At 45.2% G+C, this 17,310-nt stretch overlaps 1 protein-coding gene across 1 annotated transcript in view; it reads left to right on the forward strand.

The window, feature by feature from the left end:
• Nucleotides 1–6,756: 6,756 nt before the first annotated feature.
• Nucleotides 6,757–17,310, forward strand: part of csmd3b (CUB and Sushi multiple domains 3b) — a gene marked incomplete at its 3' end in the record, with an annotated part of 548,364 nt that continues 537,810 nt past the window's right edge. Inside the window, exon 1 of the mRNA XM_083771581.1 lies at nucleotides 6,757–6,810. The remainder of the gene's footprint in view (nucleotides 6,811–17,310) is intronic.

The following is a 17,310-nucleotide window of genomic DNA, read 5'->3' on the forward strand; positions in this document are numbered from 1 at the left end:
TGCCATCCACACAACCTTCTGTATGGCACGGCACTGTGAATGAGGGCAGTGCAGTGCCAGTATACCAGGTGGTGATGGAGCTTATCAGGATACTCTCCTACTAATAGCCTGTACTTCTGTTATATTGGTCAATTTTTTTTTTTTCTTTATATTTTGGGGATATTTGGATATTTTATTACTCACCTCATGTATACCATGTATTTGGAAGTCAGTTGAAATCTCAGACAAATAGTATATTTTGTATGGCTTTTTGACAATAATTGGCTGACATCTTGAATTGAATTAAACATATTGCCACAACTATAGGATTTCTTGGTGACTTCATAGAAATGGTATGTGAAGAAAAGCTTCTACCATCATTTTATATGGCGCTTTGATGGTAATTGGCGTCCATTTTGGATTCATGCCAATTAAACATTTCCGCAACTAGGATTTCTTAGGACTTATAGGATGTTCTTCTGGACACCCGCATAGACAGGATGTATGGGTGTGAGAAGAATTCCTGTAACAATTACTTTGATGTGAAACGCTAGTTCTCCTGAACTATTAGTGCGATGAGGAATGCGATGAGGCTCACGCTGAATTTCTTCAGCTGTCTGAGGCTGTGCAGACATTGTTGGTCCCTTTTCACCTCATCCGTGTTATGTGTGGCCCATGTGAGGACCTTGGAGATGGCGAGACTTCTATTTCATAAATATGTGCAATTTTAACATCTCCACAGTTTTTTGTTTTCTGGACTGAACTTTACAACTGATACACTGTCCCAGTTTATATAAAAGGTTCCATTGACCTGATAACCAACCAAAACACAGATACTATTAAAAATGTATTAGACTGAGCGGACTGAACAAGGCCACTAAAGAACTCTCAGTCCCCGTACACACTATTGAAACGAAATCGCTCTCTCTGTTCCCGGGGGAAGAGGGGGGGCAGAGCAGCTTGTAATTTATTTTCACTGGGTTCCACAGAGCAGCCCTGCTCCATGGCTGTGTTCTGCCTTTCTCCCCCCCATGGAGCAGAGCTGCTCTGTGAAACCCAGTGACTCCCTTAGAAAATGAATTGCGAGCTGCTCTGCCCCCCCTCTCCTCCCGGAACAGAGAGAGCGATTTCGTTTCAATAGTGTGTACGGCGCCTCAGAGGAAGCAGAGAAAGCAAGCCAAGCTGGCTCTGGCTGAGACGACGAGACAAGACTTGGTGTGAACATCAAATAAGTTGCGCTGCAGGGGGTGTCAGGGAGACGTCCCTGTTCACCGCCCTGCCACCAGGAGATGTTCTGGGTAAGGGGCGAAACATCCATGAATGGTGGTATACCCTGCAGCAAAACACACTTTTTGGTATGCTGTCAGGTTTAGGCTTGGCTCAGGGAAGAGGACGCCCCTGCTATGCATAGTCTACCATGGGTATACCGTTAGAGGTGTGGCAGTGAAAGCAGGAAGACCATACATCCTTCTGTATGACATAATTGTCCATTCATGTTGTCATTCACAGACTGAACCAAATATTATCCTGAGGTTTATAGGACTTAGTCAGTAGCTACATGCATATACAGAATAATGTGTATCACAGGTCAATTTTTACACGCTTGGATTTTACCATATTGTAAGTCCTTCATGCCTACGTTTGGTCAATGTCATACGAACACTAATCTCTCCAAATTACTGTTAAATTGAGATTGTGGATAATGGAGATGCTGTGAGGGTCATGCAATTAAACTGAATGTTAATCTCCTCTTGCCATGCACATGTGCAATAACATGCACGCACGCACGCATGCACACACACACACACACACACACACACACACACACACACACACACACACACACACACACACACACACACACACACACACACACACACACCTCCCTGTACACAGTGACATCCCTACGAGTCAATTTGTTTACATGATTGGTACATCACTCTGTGTTAAAATAACACGTCCGATTTTGGTGTGTGCCTGCAAAAAGTTGTCGTCTGATTGTCCTTACTGTATCCCACAGTAACACTGCCTTTGAGATCCACCATGTGTGAAACTAATCAGAATCTAAAGCTGTGTGTGTGTGTGTGTGTGTGTGTGTGTGTGTGTGTGTGTGTGTGTGTGTGTGTGTGTGTGTGTGTGTGTGTGTGTGTGTGTGTGTGTGTGTGTGTGTGTGTGTGTGTGTGTGTTGTAGTAAGCTTCACAATGTTGGGGCTTGTTGTACATCACCACCCCTCATACACACACAATCTCTCACACACGCACGCACACACACACACACACACACACACACACACACACACACACACACACACACACACACACACACACACACACACACACCCACAAACACGCTTAGGCAAGCAGCTGGCAATGAGCAAATATTCCCCTTTTTGCAGCATTTGGGAGTGTGTGCGTGTCTGTGCATGTGTGTGTGTGTGTGTGTGTGGTGGTGGTGGGGGTGTGTTCGATCGTGTCGACAGCAGCCGTCTTCCCGCCCTCCGGCAGTGGGCCTCCTGATTGGATATCTCGTTAGTCAATTACCTCATTAGTAATGTCCATGCGACGCTGTGCAAAAAAAAATAAGATAACAACAAATCCTCACCATTTTGTCGAGTTGTTTTAGAATCATATTAATATTATTGTCTGTCAAACAGGTTCTTTGGCTTAGCAGAATTGTTGGGGATTTCACCAAAAAACATTCCTCTGCAAGGTCACGTCACGCTGAAGTGATGCAGGTTGAATGACTAATCGGAAAAATGTTGTGATTTCTTGCACTGGTAAAGCAAACCTACTAATGTGTCCACATTGCTGAATGAAAAGGACAAGAAATGGAAAAAGGTTGTTCCCTTTGGGGGTGGGGGGGGGGGAGGGCGTTAATTACACCATTGGTTCCCAAAGGGGTCCTTATGGGAGTTCCAGGGGGTCCCCTGCTAAATTATAGTTTAGAACCAAATGGACCCTTATGGGTCTGTAACTCTGAGAGTGTACAAATGGAACCACATGGACCTGTTAGGGTCCATTTGGTTCCATTTGTACACTCTCAGAGTTTAATTAACATTGATTTTACAATATAAATGGTCCCAGCGATAGAAATGCCATTAAATGGCGGTATGTAGACTAATTTTCAAGTCAAACTGGGGGTCCTTGAAATTAAACAGGTTGAGAATCAGTGCTAGAGACGTAGAAATCTCATCTTATCTCTGGCATATAATTCCTTCCGCGGGCTAATAAATGTCAATTTGGGGGTCCTTGACATGAAAAGGTTTGGGAACCAGTGAATTACACAGTGCTGTTGAGGTGTCACTGCTGAAGCTATTGGTTAGAAGTGTTTGGATGTGTGGCACTGCCGTATGATTTGGGATGGCACTGGAAATTTGGTTGCCTGCATTGTCCTACCCTAGTTTTGTTTCTTCCGTTTGTTTTTTGTGTGAATACAAGAAAATAATCAACAATCATCATAAGAGATATACCGGTATACAGTACACCTTTCTCTTTTTCTTATCCCTGTGAGCCCCATTTTGAGTTTAGTTATCTCTCTCTCTCTCTCTCTCTCTGTGCCGTCTTTCTCTGTCATTTCCTCATTCCCTTCCTTCTACCTCCCATGCATTTTCTCTCCCCACCTCTTTAAAGCAAAAACTCTCTCTGTGTGTGTCTCTCTCTCTCTCTCTCTCTCTCTCCTGTGCCAACCCTCTCTGTCTCTCTCATCTAAATTTACATTTTATTTCCAGTAGGCCTAAGGAAAATGTTTATTTTTCTGTTCCCATCTGTTTCTGGGAACATAAATCCCATCTTTAATTGTGCTATACCCTCTCATCCTTCCAATAGGCTTCTCTGAAACTAGCTCTTTCCAGATTCCATTTTCCATTCCCGCTACCTCCTGTTTTCCCCTCTGCCACCCCCCCCCCCCCCCTTACTCTCAGCAATCCTCCTGAATATCTTTTAACATGGTCTTCCCTCCCCTCTGTCACCCCCCCTGTCTCTCAGGACATGACCCTCACACATGGCTTATTGATTTCTGGAAATTATCTGGGATCTGAGTCCCCTCAAACCCCCCCCCCCCCCCACCCCCCCCCACACACACACACACACGCATGCACACAGGTGATCTGAGGAATGCTTTCATATGAGAATGCACAGATGCGACACATGTCCACAGACACAGAGATAGCAAGATGCCAAAAAGAATAACACTGTTGGGCGAGCAAGAGAGTGTGGTAGAAAGAGAGGTAGAGACAGACAGACAGACAGACAGACAGACACACACAGAGAGAGACAGACAGGCAGAGAGGGAGAACTTGCCTGTAGATGGCAGAAGAGTGCTGTAAGGGAACGTCTGACAGAGTTGCTAAGCACACACACACACACACACACACACACACACACACACACACACACACACTTCTGACATTCTCCATTGACTTATTTTCGATCATCGAACAGTAGGGCCTAATCTCCACACACACACACACACACACACACACACACACACACACACACACACACACACACACACACACACACACACACACAGTGCACATTAAGCTGCTGGAGCAATAGTTGATTTGAAAATTACAAAAAAGTGAGAGGAACTGCTGTTGTTAATTTAACATCTTGATTAACATATGGGTTTCCCCACCCCTCATTTCCATATAGTTCCCTTATGGCTGTTCTCTGACAGAGTCATTCCGACCGAAAGCCAGTCTCTTGACATTAGGCTGCTCCATATCCACAGGGATTTCCCTCTGAATGTGGGAACGAAGTGATGATAAATAGTTTAGTTATTTGCAGTTAGTTATATCCCCCCCCCCCCCCCCCGCAAAATGTAATTGGCACTCAAGTACATTTACACTCAAATGATTAAACAAATATGCATTAATGTACAATATGAGGATTCAAAATAAAGAAAGTATGAGGAGGGATCACTGGGAGGAGAGGGAGGGAGAAGAGCAGCGCCTCACTTGCATCATTCATGCCAGCTATAGCTACTATAGCCTAGAACAAATCTATTTCTTTCTAATGGTTCTTTACAGAATACAAATGAAGGAGTGGTTTGTCATTCTGGAAAGCATTGGAAAGAAGAGACTGACAGCCTATAGAATACTGTATTTTTGTTTTAAAGAGCATTGTGCCACTATATATGCTGTGTGGTCTCTGCACCAATGTCACCAAGCCACATTCCAGTACACTGAACTTGTTGTCCATACTAATTGCTCATTATTGACACCTGCTGTGAATTGTGATTGAGACAACCAGACGCGGAAGTAGGGAGAACGAAAAGAAGTTGCGCGCCGGCCGAAACAATAATAAGAGAGCGAAACGAGAGAATTATGATTTGAATCCCATTCCCACGAATATCCACCTGTCTGTCGCGTCGTGGGTTGGTGAGTCCAGACACAGATAGCGGCGTGCGTGCGTGCAGAGAGAGAGAGAGGAGAGGATGCTGACTGCAGCCTCCCCGTGAACACCGCGCGACTGAAACACTTCGAAGAATATACGAACGGAGGCACGACGGCGCTCCACTTCGCTCCCCTCTTCTCGCCTTTTTTTGGCACACTTTTAAGTACAAAGGAAGGATTATTCGACTTTTCATCTCGCCTGCTGAGGAAGAGGAACCGTTGTTGTCCACCGGCAGAGTGGAGTTATAGCCTCCTATAGGCTGCGTACAATTGCGTTTCTGTGCGGGGGGATATGACAACCAACGGCTGATTAATTCATCTCCTCCCCGCCGAGAAAGAAGCACGCAAGAGAGAATATTGAGGAGACGACAAGGGATTTTATTGGAAAAAGAAGAGATGCTACTACAATCTTCGTGTAACAGGAGGAGAGGAAACGTATGTTGTATACGGGCGTCCTAGAACTGACAAGGGGGATATAAACGGTTGTTCTCATGACACAAGAGTATACATAGAAGAGGCGTTACAACCAAAAGAAGAAGGAGAAGGAAGAAAAAAACATTTTCTGAAACTATAGGACTATGCGTTTTTCTTTTTTCGGTCTATTTGCGGCATAGGCTAACGCATTTTTGGACGATTTTTAGACACTCAAGAAGCGAGGGATACCGAAAAGACACACATGAGAGGAGATATATAGCATACGAAAGAAGAAGGGGGTTGAGAAGAAACAGCCAAAAGGGAAGAGATGTTAAGATTGAGGAGGGAATGCAGTCCGGGGGAAGAAATGTGGATTTGAAGCGCTCAGCTCTCCTTTTCTGTGAAACTGAACGGGCAGAGATCTCTGTCCGAGAGGGACCGAGCACCACCACCACCACCACCACCACCACCGCTTCAAACGGGAGGACAGCGAGTGGATTTTGAGGCAAGAAGAGACAACCTGTCTGACCCTCTCTATACATCTCTCTCTCTGGATGTTGACTTAATTCATCTTCACTGCGAGGGATTTATCTAGTCTATGGTAGAGGGAAGATAAAAAAAAAACAGGCACTTCTCTCTCTCTCTCTCTCTCTCTCTCTCTCTCTCTCTCTCTCTCTCTTCTTCCCCCCGTCTCTCTCCCCCCACCTCTCTCTCTCTCTCCCTCCCGTTTTCTGGATGTGAAGCAGCATGCGGCCCAGTGAGAGCTTAGAGGGCTCGCGCTCGGCTCGCGGAAGATCATGTATTAATACTAATAATAATAATAATAGTGATACCAGCAGCAGCATGGTGGAACACTGTCTACTGGCGCAGCAGCCTTCCTCGTCCGACGAGAGGAAGATGAGGAGGAGGAGAGGGACGAGTGGAGCTGTGGACGGAGGCAGCAGGATGGACGGAGGGATGACTGTGATTTGCTGTTTTCTGTGGAGTCTGGTCTTCTGCTCGCTGGCCGCGTGCGCGCAAGGTAGGGGGATATATGCGTCACGCACGCACGTATACGCACGCACACACACACACACACACACACACACACACACACCTGCAGACGCGCACGCGCTGGCAGTGTGAGCTGTGCAGTCACGGGGGGTGGGGGGGGGGGGCGCTTGCATGGTTGGATGTATCTCCTGCTGCAGTAGAAGGAATGAGCTTCTTTTCTCTCGTGCGTGTTTGACGTGCCCGCGTGTGTCTGAGGGTTGTGTGTGCGTGTGGTGGTGGTGGTGGTGTGCGTGCGACGTGTCTTGCGGAGAAACGTGAAGGAACATGGGCACAGAGAACGAGGGGAGAAAAAGAGGGAGGAGAGAAGATGAGTGAAGAACAGGGGAACCTCTTTTCCTGTAGCTCCTGTTTGCTCCTCATTTATCTCTCCTCTTCTCCTTTCCTCTCCTCTCTTCCCCCTCCCTGTTCCTCCCTCATCCTCTTCTCTCTAATCTCCCACCGTCTCTCCCCACCTCCATCTCTCCCTGTCAGTCTTTCCTCTCACATTTGCCATTCTCCTCTTTTTCTCACTGTCCGTCCCCCCCCCCCCTTCTCCTAACCCCCCTCTCTTTTTCTCACTGTCCCCCCCCCCCCCCTTCTCCTCCCCCCTCTTCTCCTCCCCCCTCTCTCTTTCTCGTCTTCTCTTCAATACAGCCATTGAGCTAGTAGCCAATAAATATTCTTGCGGTAGCTCTTGGGCTGTGGCAGCGAACGTGAGCTGCTTATACCAAAGTGTGTGTGTGTGTGTGTGTGTGTGTGTGTGTGTGTGTGTTTGTGTCTGACTCTGTTTGTGTGTGTGTGTGTGTGTGTGTGCCTGCGCGCAAGCGTATGTACGTACGTGAGTTGTTTATGGCAATGATACTTAAGCCTTACACAGCATTTTATTCCGACGCCCATTTATAAAAAACAAATCTGTCTTAAGAGAAAGAATGTTCTCCCCTACGCCTCATTCTTAACACTCTCTCCCTGTCCCCCGCTTCCATTTCTCTGGCTATGTTTGCTTCATCATGCTCACAAACACACACAAACACACACAAACGGACACACACACACGCACCCATGCACACACACACACACACACACACGCACCCATGCACACGCACGCATGCACAGCTCTTGTCACGTGAGGTTTATGTGGAATCAGAACTAATTGATCATTGATCGGCCATGTGTTGAATGACCGAGGAAGGCAGAAGAGAGAGAGAGAGAGAGGCAGATGTGGAAGGGAAGGGTTAGAGAGAGGAAGAGGTGGGTGGGAGGGAGTGCATAGGTGACAACGTGAGGAGAGATGCTCCCAAAGAAGTTTGGAGAACATGGAACAAGGGAGCGAGATGGAGGAAGGGAAGGGAAGGGAAGGAGGATGGAGAGAGGGGGAGACGAGCAGGGAGGATTTGACTGGAGTGGAGAGGAAACGAGTAGTGATAGATAGGAGGAGGGATACAGGCAGGAAGGTATGCAGGTGTCAACAGCTGATTAGTGGCTGTGAAAATGAACACAAAGAGCTTGAGTAAAATGTGTGTGTAGTACATACTGTAGAATCTGTAGTCTGTCTGTCTGTGTGTCGTGGAGCATAACTGTCACTCCCTTCAAACTCTGCGTTTGTGCCCCATATGACCCGGGGCCCGGGGGTGTGCAGTGCGGTGCTAATCCGATGGGACCACCAGTTTCAGAGAACATGCATGATGCACCGAATCGCGGGGGTGTAGGCATCGGCTCTCCTTGTTGGCCAACCCGACCCATCCGCTTCACAGACTGGTGGCGCTTTGCCCTATAGGCCACATGGCCCGGGAACCATTTGGTTCCCAAGGCTACTTTCATCGCGTTTGTGCCGCTACGCCGCTACACATTGCATGTACAATAATAACTCCATTTGTGTATACCCATGTGTCATAAACACCAGGTCAGCAGTGTCTGACAACATCAGGGGTCCCCTAATCTCCACATTTATCTGATTGGTTGTATGTTGGAGCAAGGGTACCCAGAGAACACGTACAATAGGTTTTCTGACGTTCCCGACTTGCATGTCTCCCGAGTATGTCGGTTCCTTTCATATTTGCTATGTTTAGCTATTTGCTAAACTGTGTCAGAGAGATGGATTGATATGGAGATTAAAACAAAAACCAACAAACAAGACTCCAAGAAAAGGGCAACTTGTATTTCACAGTCTGGTGGTTGTATGACTGTAAATATATTGTACACAAATGTCTAAACACTGATTTCTAGATGTGCAGAGCAGGTTTGCCTCCTTTGCTGTGGGTGCTCAGCTAAAGTCAATACTTTCTAGAAAGAAAACTACCAGATGAGTGGAAATAGTGGCACAAATGCAAGACCTTAGTACATTTTTTATTGTCTTAACATAAAGCATATTTACGACGACAACGTTACATTACAACAAAGTGCAACATAACTGACTCCATGCTATGTAGCAAAGACACGCTAGCACACACCTGGTGATTAAATGCAGAATTTTTCAAGACTAGACTAGGGTAGAGAATTACCAGGAGCAAAGATGGTAGTTCTCGAGTATGTATGAGCCTTAAGTAAGACACTGATCCCCAACTGCTCCCTGTCAACAAATCTGTCAGCTGTCTAACAAAGCAGAAATATTTAGGACAAAGTATTTTTAGACGTGCATCAAGGCATTTCTGCAGAACGCGCTGAGTATTATTAGGCCAAAAGCACAAGTCTCCCTCTGGGCTCTTGTCTCTGTTTGTGACTTGATATAACACAGGCTGTTTGTCTTCTTTATTGCATCTAATGTGTGCCAGAGAATAACGCCGGTAAAATGCATAGTTGTAAATTTGAAGCCATTAAAAATAGTTTCACTTTGTTGGATGTTGACAAAATGGCGTTCCCTGGTTGATTGGTTCCTGTTCCATGCTTGCTGTCTTTGTGTGTTCCAGTATAATGTTAGATTGTTACCCTCATTATTGAGGTGAATTTCTTACACTTTTCATGTTAGTGCATATTGTCCCTCATTGTACTGTAGGATACAGGAAATTGCCTTCAAATGCCATCAATCTGCTTTTCATGGTCTCTCACCTTCTCTCCTAATAATAGGGAAATGTTTAGCTTATCACCCAGGCCAGGCATGTGTTTGTTACCCAAGCTTTTTGACCCAAGGGAGACTGCCCAAAGTTGGGTAACACCAAGAACGTTGATGAATTCCAGGTGATCATTTGTAGCCTAGCCTTTAATATTCACAAAGACAAAAAAGAGTTTGATCATTACTTTCAGTATCAACATTACTATCAACGTTGAGCTCCCCCAGCTGAACAAAATGGTATAGTCCTGCTGAGATTCCAGAACAGTGCAAGCAGAGACTTGGCTCAGAACACAGTTTGTGTTGCTGGCATGACTCACCTCTGTTGGTACTGATGCATAGATTGGACTGTTGACTTTTACTGCCCTGTGTTTTGGTTATTTTGTGCACGGATGAACTCAAGTGTCTCCTCGATTATGAATTCTACCAAACCATCTGTACCAAGCATGTTTGGTGGCCCAGTTCTGTCTATTTGTGACTTGGTCAGTTCCTTAAGCAGGACTCCAGTTGGCAGCAGTGCAGCAATTTAGCTGCACTGAGTACTCAGAGCTCTGCTGTATTACCCCTAGGAAAGATATGGTTATAGTTTGCACTGATTGACCAGCTGCCCTATAACCCCTAGGGAAGAAATACCCCTTGTTTCTTTTGTCAATCCCCTCACCCATGGAAAATATAGGATGTGTAGTGTGACTATTCACAATAACACAGTCGCAATTATTTGGTTAAAGCTGCAGTACCGTATATCTCATGTCCTACCTGGGAATTTGACCAAATAGCAAAGTTCTACTGCTCTTTGGTTCAAATGAGGTTTTATGCCGTTCTGGATTGCAGCTTTATGCATGGAGAATGTTTACACATGCACTATGCACAAGCGCGCATACACACACACACACACACACACACACACACACAAGATCCTGTGGCTTATAGCTGAATATTCAGGGAGGCAGATGCATCTGCCGCATAGGCAGCCACTTGATCATATAAATACTTTCAACTCACTGACAGAGAACGAGAGGGGAGGGAGGGGTGAGCGAGAGAGAGGGGAGAGGAGAGAGAGAGAACAAACTAGAAAGAGAGAGGAGACAATGAAGGGGTGTGTGTGTGTGTGTGTGTGTGTGTGTGTGTGTGTGTGTGTGTGTGTGTGTGTGTGTGTGTGTGTGTGTGTGTGTGTGTGTGTGTGTGTGTGTGTGTGTGTGTGTGTGTGTGTGTGCGTGTGTATGAGAGAGAAGATCTCTAGAGAGAAGAAAGAAAACGGGAGAAAAAAGAGGAAGTATAGGAGAAACTGAATAAGTGCAACTGAGATTGTGGAGAGACAGATAGATGGTTGGAGAACTTATAAGGTGGAGAGACAGGGGCAGGGAGAGCGAGATGGAATGGGAGGGTTAAGTATACCAACACAACCCAGCGACGGCTGATTCATATATTTATCCCCCGGCTTTGATATTTTACAGACCTTCTCTCTCCGACTCCTCTCCTTCCTTGGTTTTCTGCCGCTCTATCCCTCTGTCTGCTCCTCCCTCCTCTCCGTGTGTGTGTGTCCTGTATTCATATTGTTATTGATGTTGGTGGTTGGGCGTCCGGGCGGTGCAGGGGTAAAGTTCCTGGCCACCTCCGTTTGGAATCCTCCGCAGTGCCTCCGGCTTGGCCAGGCACATCAACCTGTGTCCGTGCACGGGTGGCAAGCTGGCAAGAGAGGGCAATCTCTGCCACTGCACTAGTGATTCCTACAGGTTGGTCGGGGGCCAAAGCATTTCGAAATGTTGAGAACCCCTGCCCTACTCGACCTGTCGTTTCTCTTCTCTCTTCCCTCCCTGTGCATTTCAAACTGCCTCGCTCTTTTGATGAACTGACAATTACTTCCCTCCTCTCACTAACTTGCTCCTCCTCAACTCTCCTCTCCTTGGCTGTTTCCCTGCCTAACCCATGAGGGATTGTGTGTTTTGGTTCATATCTTTCTGAATATGAAAGCTTTGATATCTCACAGCGTTAGAGGGCATTGCACTCTCAGTTGGAAGCATCCACTGTCTCTCCTTTCTTCTGTTTAATTTGTCTCTCTGCCCATTTTTACAGTACTTGGCACTGTCTTGTTGTCCCCGCATTGTCACAGCTAGCTATTGTAATTTGTGATAGCGGTGATATAGGAGGCCGTGGCGGCTCATTTAGGTAAATACAGGTTGAGTTGTCCTCATAGCGTTGCGGTGTTTCTTTACACCTGCTAGCATTAGAAAGTTAACAATTCTTATTGTGTTATTGCCATATAAAAAAAAATTATAGCCATATAAAGAAATGTATAGAGTGGACACTTCCATTCATAACTAACAGCACTGTGCTTCCGTGTCAGAAATGGAAGAAGTAGTAATCAATCCATGGGGGCCCCTCTGATGCTTTTGCTCCATATGAAGATGTGCCAGTTATCCATAGCAATGAACGAGGAAGCAGGACACTATGATGTCTCTATACTCTATATTATGTATGAAGTATTATGGGTGTGGTTAGACTAAAGTCGCTGTGTGTGTGTGTGTGTGTGTGTGTGTGTGTGTGTGTGTGTGTGTGTGTGTGTGTGTGTGTGTGTGTGTGTGTGTGTGTGTGTATGTACGTCTGTATGTCTGTAACGTAAGATGTGGGCGTGCCACATAAAAACAACATTTTAACAAATACTGTACACTTTTAAAACAATTATACCTCCTTATATGACAATAAGACCTAATGATCATGTTTTAGGGTTGAAATAAAACACGGCACTCCATCTATAAGTGGTATGTGTGCTTACTTGGTCAGCCACCAGGGCACTGTTTACGTAGCCTACACACTTTAGGATGAAATCTTAAGTCTTATTTCTTAAATGAAGTTGAATGTGTGGGCATTGCTGCTCCATTCATTAACACTTTCCTCTGTCATCATAGTTTTTGGCTTTTTTTTGTACACTAGCAATAAATCACTGTATCCTCAGGTGACAGTTTGGTCCAAATTAAATCCATAATTTCTAGCATTGAACGTGCTGTGGGAACAACATGGACATGGCTTTCACACATGAAATGCTTGAGCAAACAAAGAAACGTTTGAGCGCAGTCCCTCTGCTCAACGAGAGGACTTCCCTGTTGCAGAGTGCCCCACATTATTATATTTAGAGAAAAGAGCATCAAACTGCAGATGGTTGAGTCGATTTGCTCTAATAAAAATAAGCGTTTTGATTACTGCCGGGCTATTGTAACGTATCGGCATCAGCTCCACACACTCCTGACAGCCGAACATGCTTCAGCGCACAAATCAAAATTCCCAATTGACTCATTCGTGACTCATGTCGGTGCTTGTCAGAGAAAGCAATAAATGATTCACTTTGTCCTTTAGTTGACCGTAAAAATCTCCTGCCAAGTCCCTGATTCTCTCTGCCTTGTGGGCTTCAATGCAGTTCTAGTGCACAGGGGTGATGAGACGATTTAAGTGTGGCCCCAGTGTACTGTACATGCAACCGCAGTTTTTACAGTATGGCAGGAGCAAGGGGGAGAGAGAGAGCCCACAGCTGCCCAAGAATGACACTGGCGGGATAACCTTTTTATTAAGTGGTGCAACCACTTCCTGAAGTGACTATGTGTGTGGGTGGGTGGCTGGGTGCGTCTGCGCACAAAAACAGCATGGTTGTTTTTCACCACCTGTGCGCAACCTAACACACACACAAACACACGCACATATTAACTGTATATTTGGTGATCTCGGGTGTGCCAGTACAGTACGGTACAGTGACAGTACAGTACAGTGGAGGGTACAGTAGAGGGACCCCCACATGGTAACTCTGTCATTTCTCAACTGTTTCGGACACGGGGCGGCTCGCCAGAATCGGGCCGGCACCCTGGGTGCGTTCCTGTGGGTCTAGAACCCCCTCCCCCCCCCCCCCCCCCCGGGACCCCCACTGATTCTTTCTTTCTATGACTGCAGGGAATTGTTTACACTGAGGTGAGGACAGAGAAGAGAGAGATAGAAGTAAAGTGTCTTTATGTTCATACCTGAGTTGTTGTGACAGGTATGTCCCCTATGCAACATTGCTGTCAACAGACATCACATACATGCGTTGCTACGTATGTAAACACAGGCCTGTGGTGTTTACACACGTGCATGTGAGTTTCTTTTTCCGGGTGAGGCCCCTTTGTAGTATCAGCCTAAGTGAATAATATCAGTGTTTCCCCTAGCCAGAAGCTGATAGTGTGGAGGAAAGCTTTCACGCATGTACACTCATGCAGCACGCATGCATGCGTCAGACCCGTGCACACTCGCAGGGCCACGGGCGACATTTTTGTGTTGTTTTTCATGATTGTGTGGTGGGGGAAACACAGAATTATTCTATTATTTAGAATGGAATGGAATCAATATACATGTACACACGTGACACATACATACCTTATATTGGCTTATTGGCATTTCTTCCCCAAGTCGTGAAAATATTTCTCTCAATTTCTTTCTTTATTTATTTTATTTGTTTATTTTTTTATCTGGTCTAGCAACATGAACAAAACTTTATTTTGCCATTAAAATACTATCATCGTCATTATTCTTGGTGAGAATCATGATGATCAACATGATCGTGAAGCATTGTTGACATTTTTGATTCATAGTTAGGCTGCAATTATGAGAATAGTAAATGATATGAGCATTCAAACCCGTTTAATTTCACAGTGGCTAAATATACTGTGGATTCACTAATCCACAGTTTGGCCATGCACAACTGAATGGAGAGCATCGCTTCCATACTTGTGCGTGTGATCGTTTGTGCTAGAGTAAATTCACTGAAAATACTGTACATGCTTCAAGTAGCTAGTGTCTAAATGTATGTGCCTTGGAATGGAATGTATAAACTCGGCGAGAATGCATATTTCACTTCAATGTCTTTTATACCACTCGGATAACCAACCACCTGGATGCCACCTGTAGTTCAACAGGTGACAGGTGATGGCTTTTGTCCAGCCAGCGAATCAGTTCCTAGCAGGGTGGTACAATGCACAATGGCAAACCTTTTGATCTTTGACACTGGCCTTCATTGTGCCAGCCACCCCCTACAACCTCTCTCTAGGTCTCTCTCCTGCTGTCTGCCTGTCTGTCTGTGCATGTCCATCTTTTTTTCTTCTCTCTTTCTCAGTCTCTCTGGGTCAACAGATCATACAGAGAGCAGATGCTCAAACACATGACTACAATCGTTCCCGACATCATAAGGGAATCCTGCACGCACGCGCACGCACGCACGCACGCACGCACGCATGCACACGCAGTGTCACATCCATTTGCCTGAATGCACTGCATTGCTACAGCATACTGCATGCTGTACCCTACTTCTTTGTCCCTCTTGCATGTGACATGCTAGTGGCTACATGGCAAAATCCTCCTGTTAATTCAACATGTGTGTACGGCTGTACGCACCACGTGCCTGTATGTGTGTGTTTACATTAGCATGCATGTGTACCGTGTGATGTCTGCTGACAGCAATGTTGCATAGGAACATACCTGTCAACTTGGGTATAAAAATGTAGACACTGCATTTCTCCTCCAGTGTACAAATGTACCGTAAATACACTTTGTGCATCAAATTAACACTATGGATTTTTCTATGTGCAGACATATGGTTATGGTGCGCCTCTTTTAAGCAGGCATTCAGTGATTGGAACAATTCAAACCCGTGATTTCCATTGTGGTCCACTGAATACTATACTAAAACTTAGAGGACAATCAGCAGTGCAACAATAAATAAATATTAAGAAATACAAGTTTAAATCAAAACAAATCTCCCCAAAGGAGGGATCCCTTCGTATACTCAGGAGGAAGCCAACCGGGGAACCAATGGCCAAGTCAAATTAGAGTTTTGTTGGAGCCAAAATTTTAGTACAGCTTTAAATTTTAGTGGGGAATTAAAAACATATTCAGCTCTGCTGAAAGAGCATTCCACTGTCCACGGGGGTCCTAAGTCTGAAAGAGTAGTTTAACAAATACTTGGGAACTCTTCTAGTTGGCAGAGCTCTAAGGATGGCAATATATCCGTTTGTCTATCCATCTGTCCAACCAGCCGTCTGTCTAGAACTTTACCCCCGGTACCCGGAACAAATATCTTGAAAATTACTCACCGTATTAAGGTGTTTGCACACTGGTGCATTTTTTTGGCCAATACTGATTTAAGTGACCCTATGGCCTTGCCTCTAGTGCCACCCTCAGGGCAAGATGTTCACTTTCGCACCACACATCTCTTTGTAGAAAATAGTCCTTTTGCACACAGGGACAGATGCGTCGGAGCAGGCAACCGGTGTGATTAATGAGAGACAGGAGGTCCCGCACACTGTCTTCACTTATATTACAGTAGTTTATTAGGCTGCTGAGAGTCACAACGCCTCGGTCTCACGACCTTCATCAGGTACAGTATCTGATACCTGATGAAGTAGCCTAATAAACTACTGTTATATAAGGGACCTCCTTTCTCACACCACACATCTCAAACGGATTGCCTTCATTGCAATTCTGGTGGTCCCATTACATTTGTGCTAAAATATCCACTTCCACACCAGATAAAAATACATAACAAGATTCCAGACATGGACACACTGTTCCCTGACTTTAGTGGACAGATTAAATGATACCACTTAATTAGTAGATTCATTCACCAATTACATTTGCACACATTCCAGACAGTCATTTCCTCTCTGCATTCACCCCTGTGTAACTATTGGGAGCAGTGGACAGACAAGGATGAGCATCACCAGGGAAGCAGTTATGGGTTCATTGTGTTACTCAAGGACACTAAAATGCAATGCTGGGAATTGATGATTTCTTTCATAATCAACCCAGTGGTAGGCCGGTACAACCAAGGTGATGGCTTGGAGGAGTATTTTCCCTGCAGTGTTAACTCATTGTGTTGTTTCCACTCAACGCACAGACTGCCATTAACGCACACATTATACGTCATTTTGGTGTTTGCAGTTTTCTTTTTTTACGGTAGAGGACGCTCCTCCGCAACCTTTGAGTGATCCTAGGATTTCCAAAGAAGAGGACACCCGGAATCTAAAATAATCCACGGCAGTTTAGTCTAATATTATTATAGGATTTTTGTATATCTGCTTTCTGTTCCCAGACAGCGTTTTGGGTGAAAATGAGCTATTCAACTGCCAAGTTCTAAGGAACAGAACAGAAGATCGCAGTGACACACTATTTTTTTTTAATCCGATGAAAGTAGAGACTCTATTCTTTCTTTTGAGATATTAGTAAAACCACTGGCAGTGTGTGCAGACTGTTCTAGAGAAACATTGATAGTAAATGGGTTCTGCGAACCGATGATTCAGTTAACGGTTCACGGCTGTACATACTGTGCACACACATAACTTTGCAGAGAAATACAAAGAATACATAAGGTATTTTGTTTTTGCAACACTATATTATTGATCTCACATCAGAACAATGGGATCTAGGTTTAAA

This window comes from Protomyctophum parallelum, assembly GCF_964188405.1.
Source record: "Protomyctophum parallelum genome assembly, chromosome: 1".
Taxonomy (NCBI): Eukaryota; Metazoa; Chordata; class Actinopteri; order Myctophiformes; family Myctophidae; genus Protomyctophum; species Protomyctophum parallelum.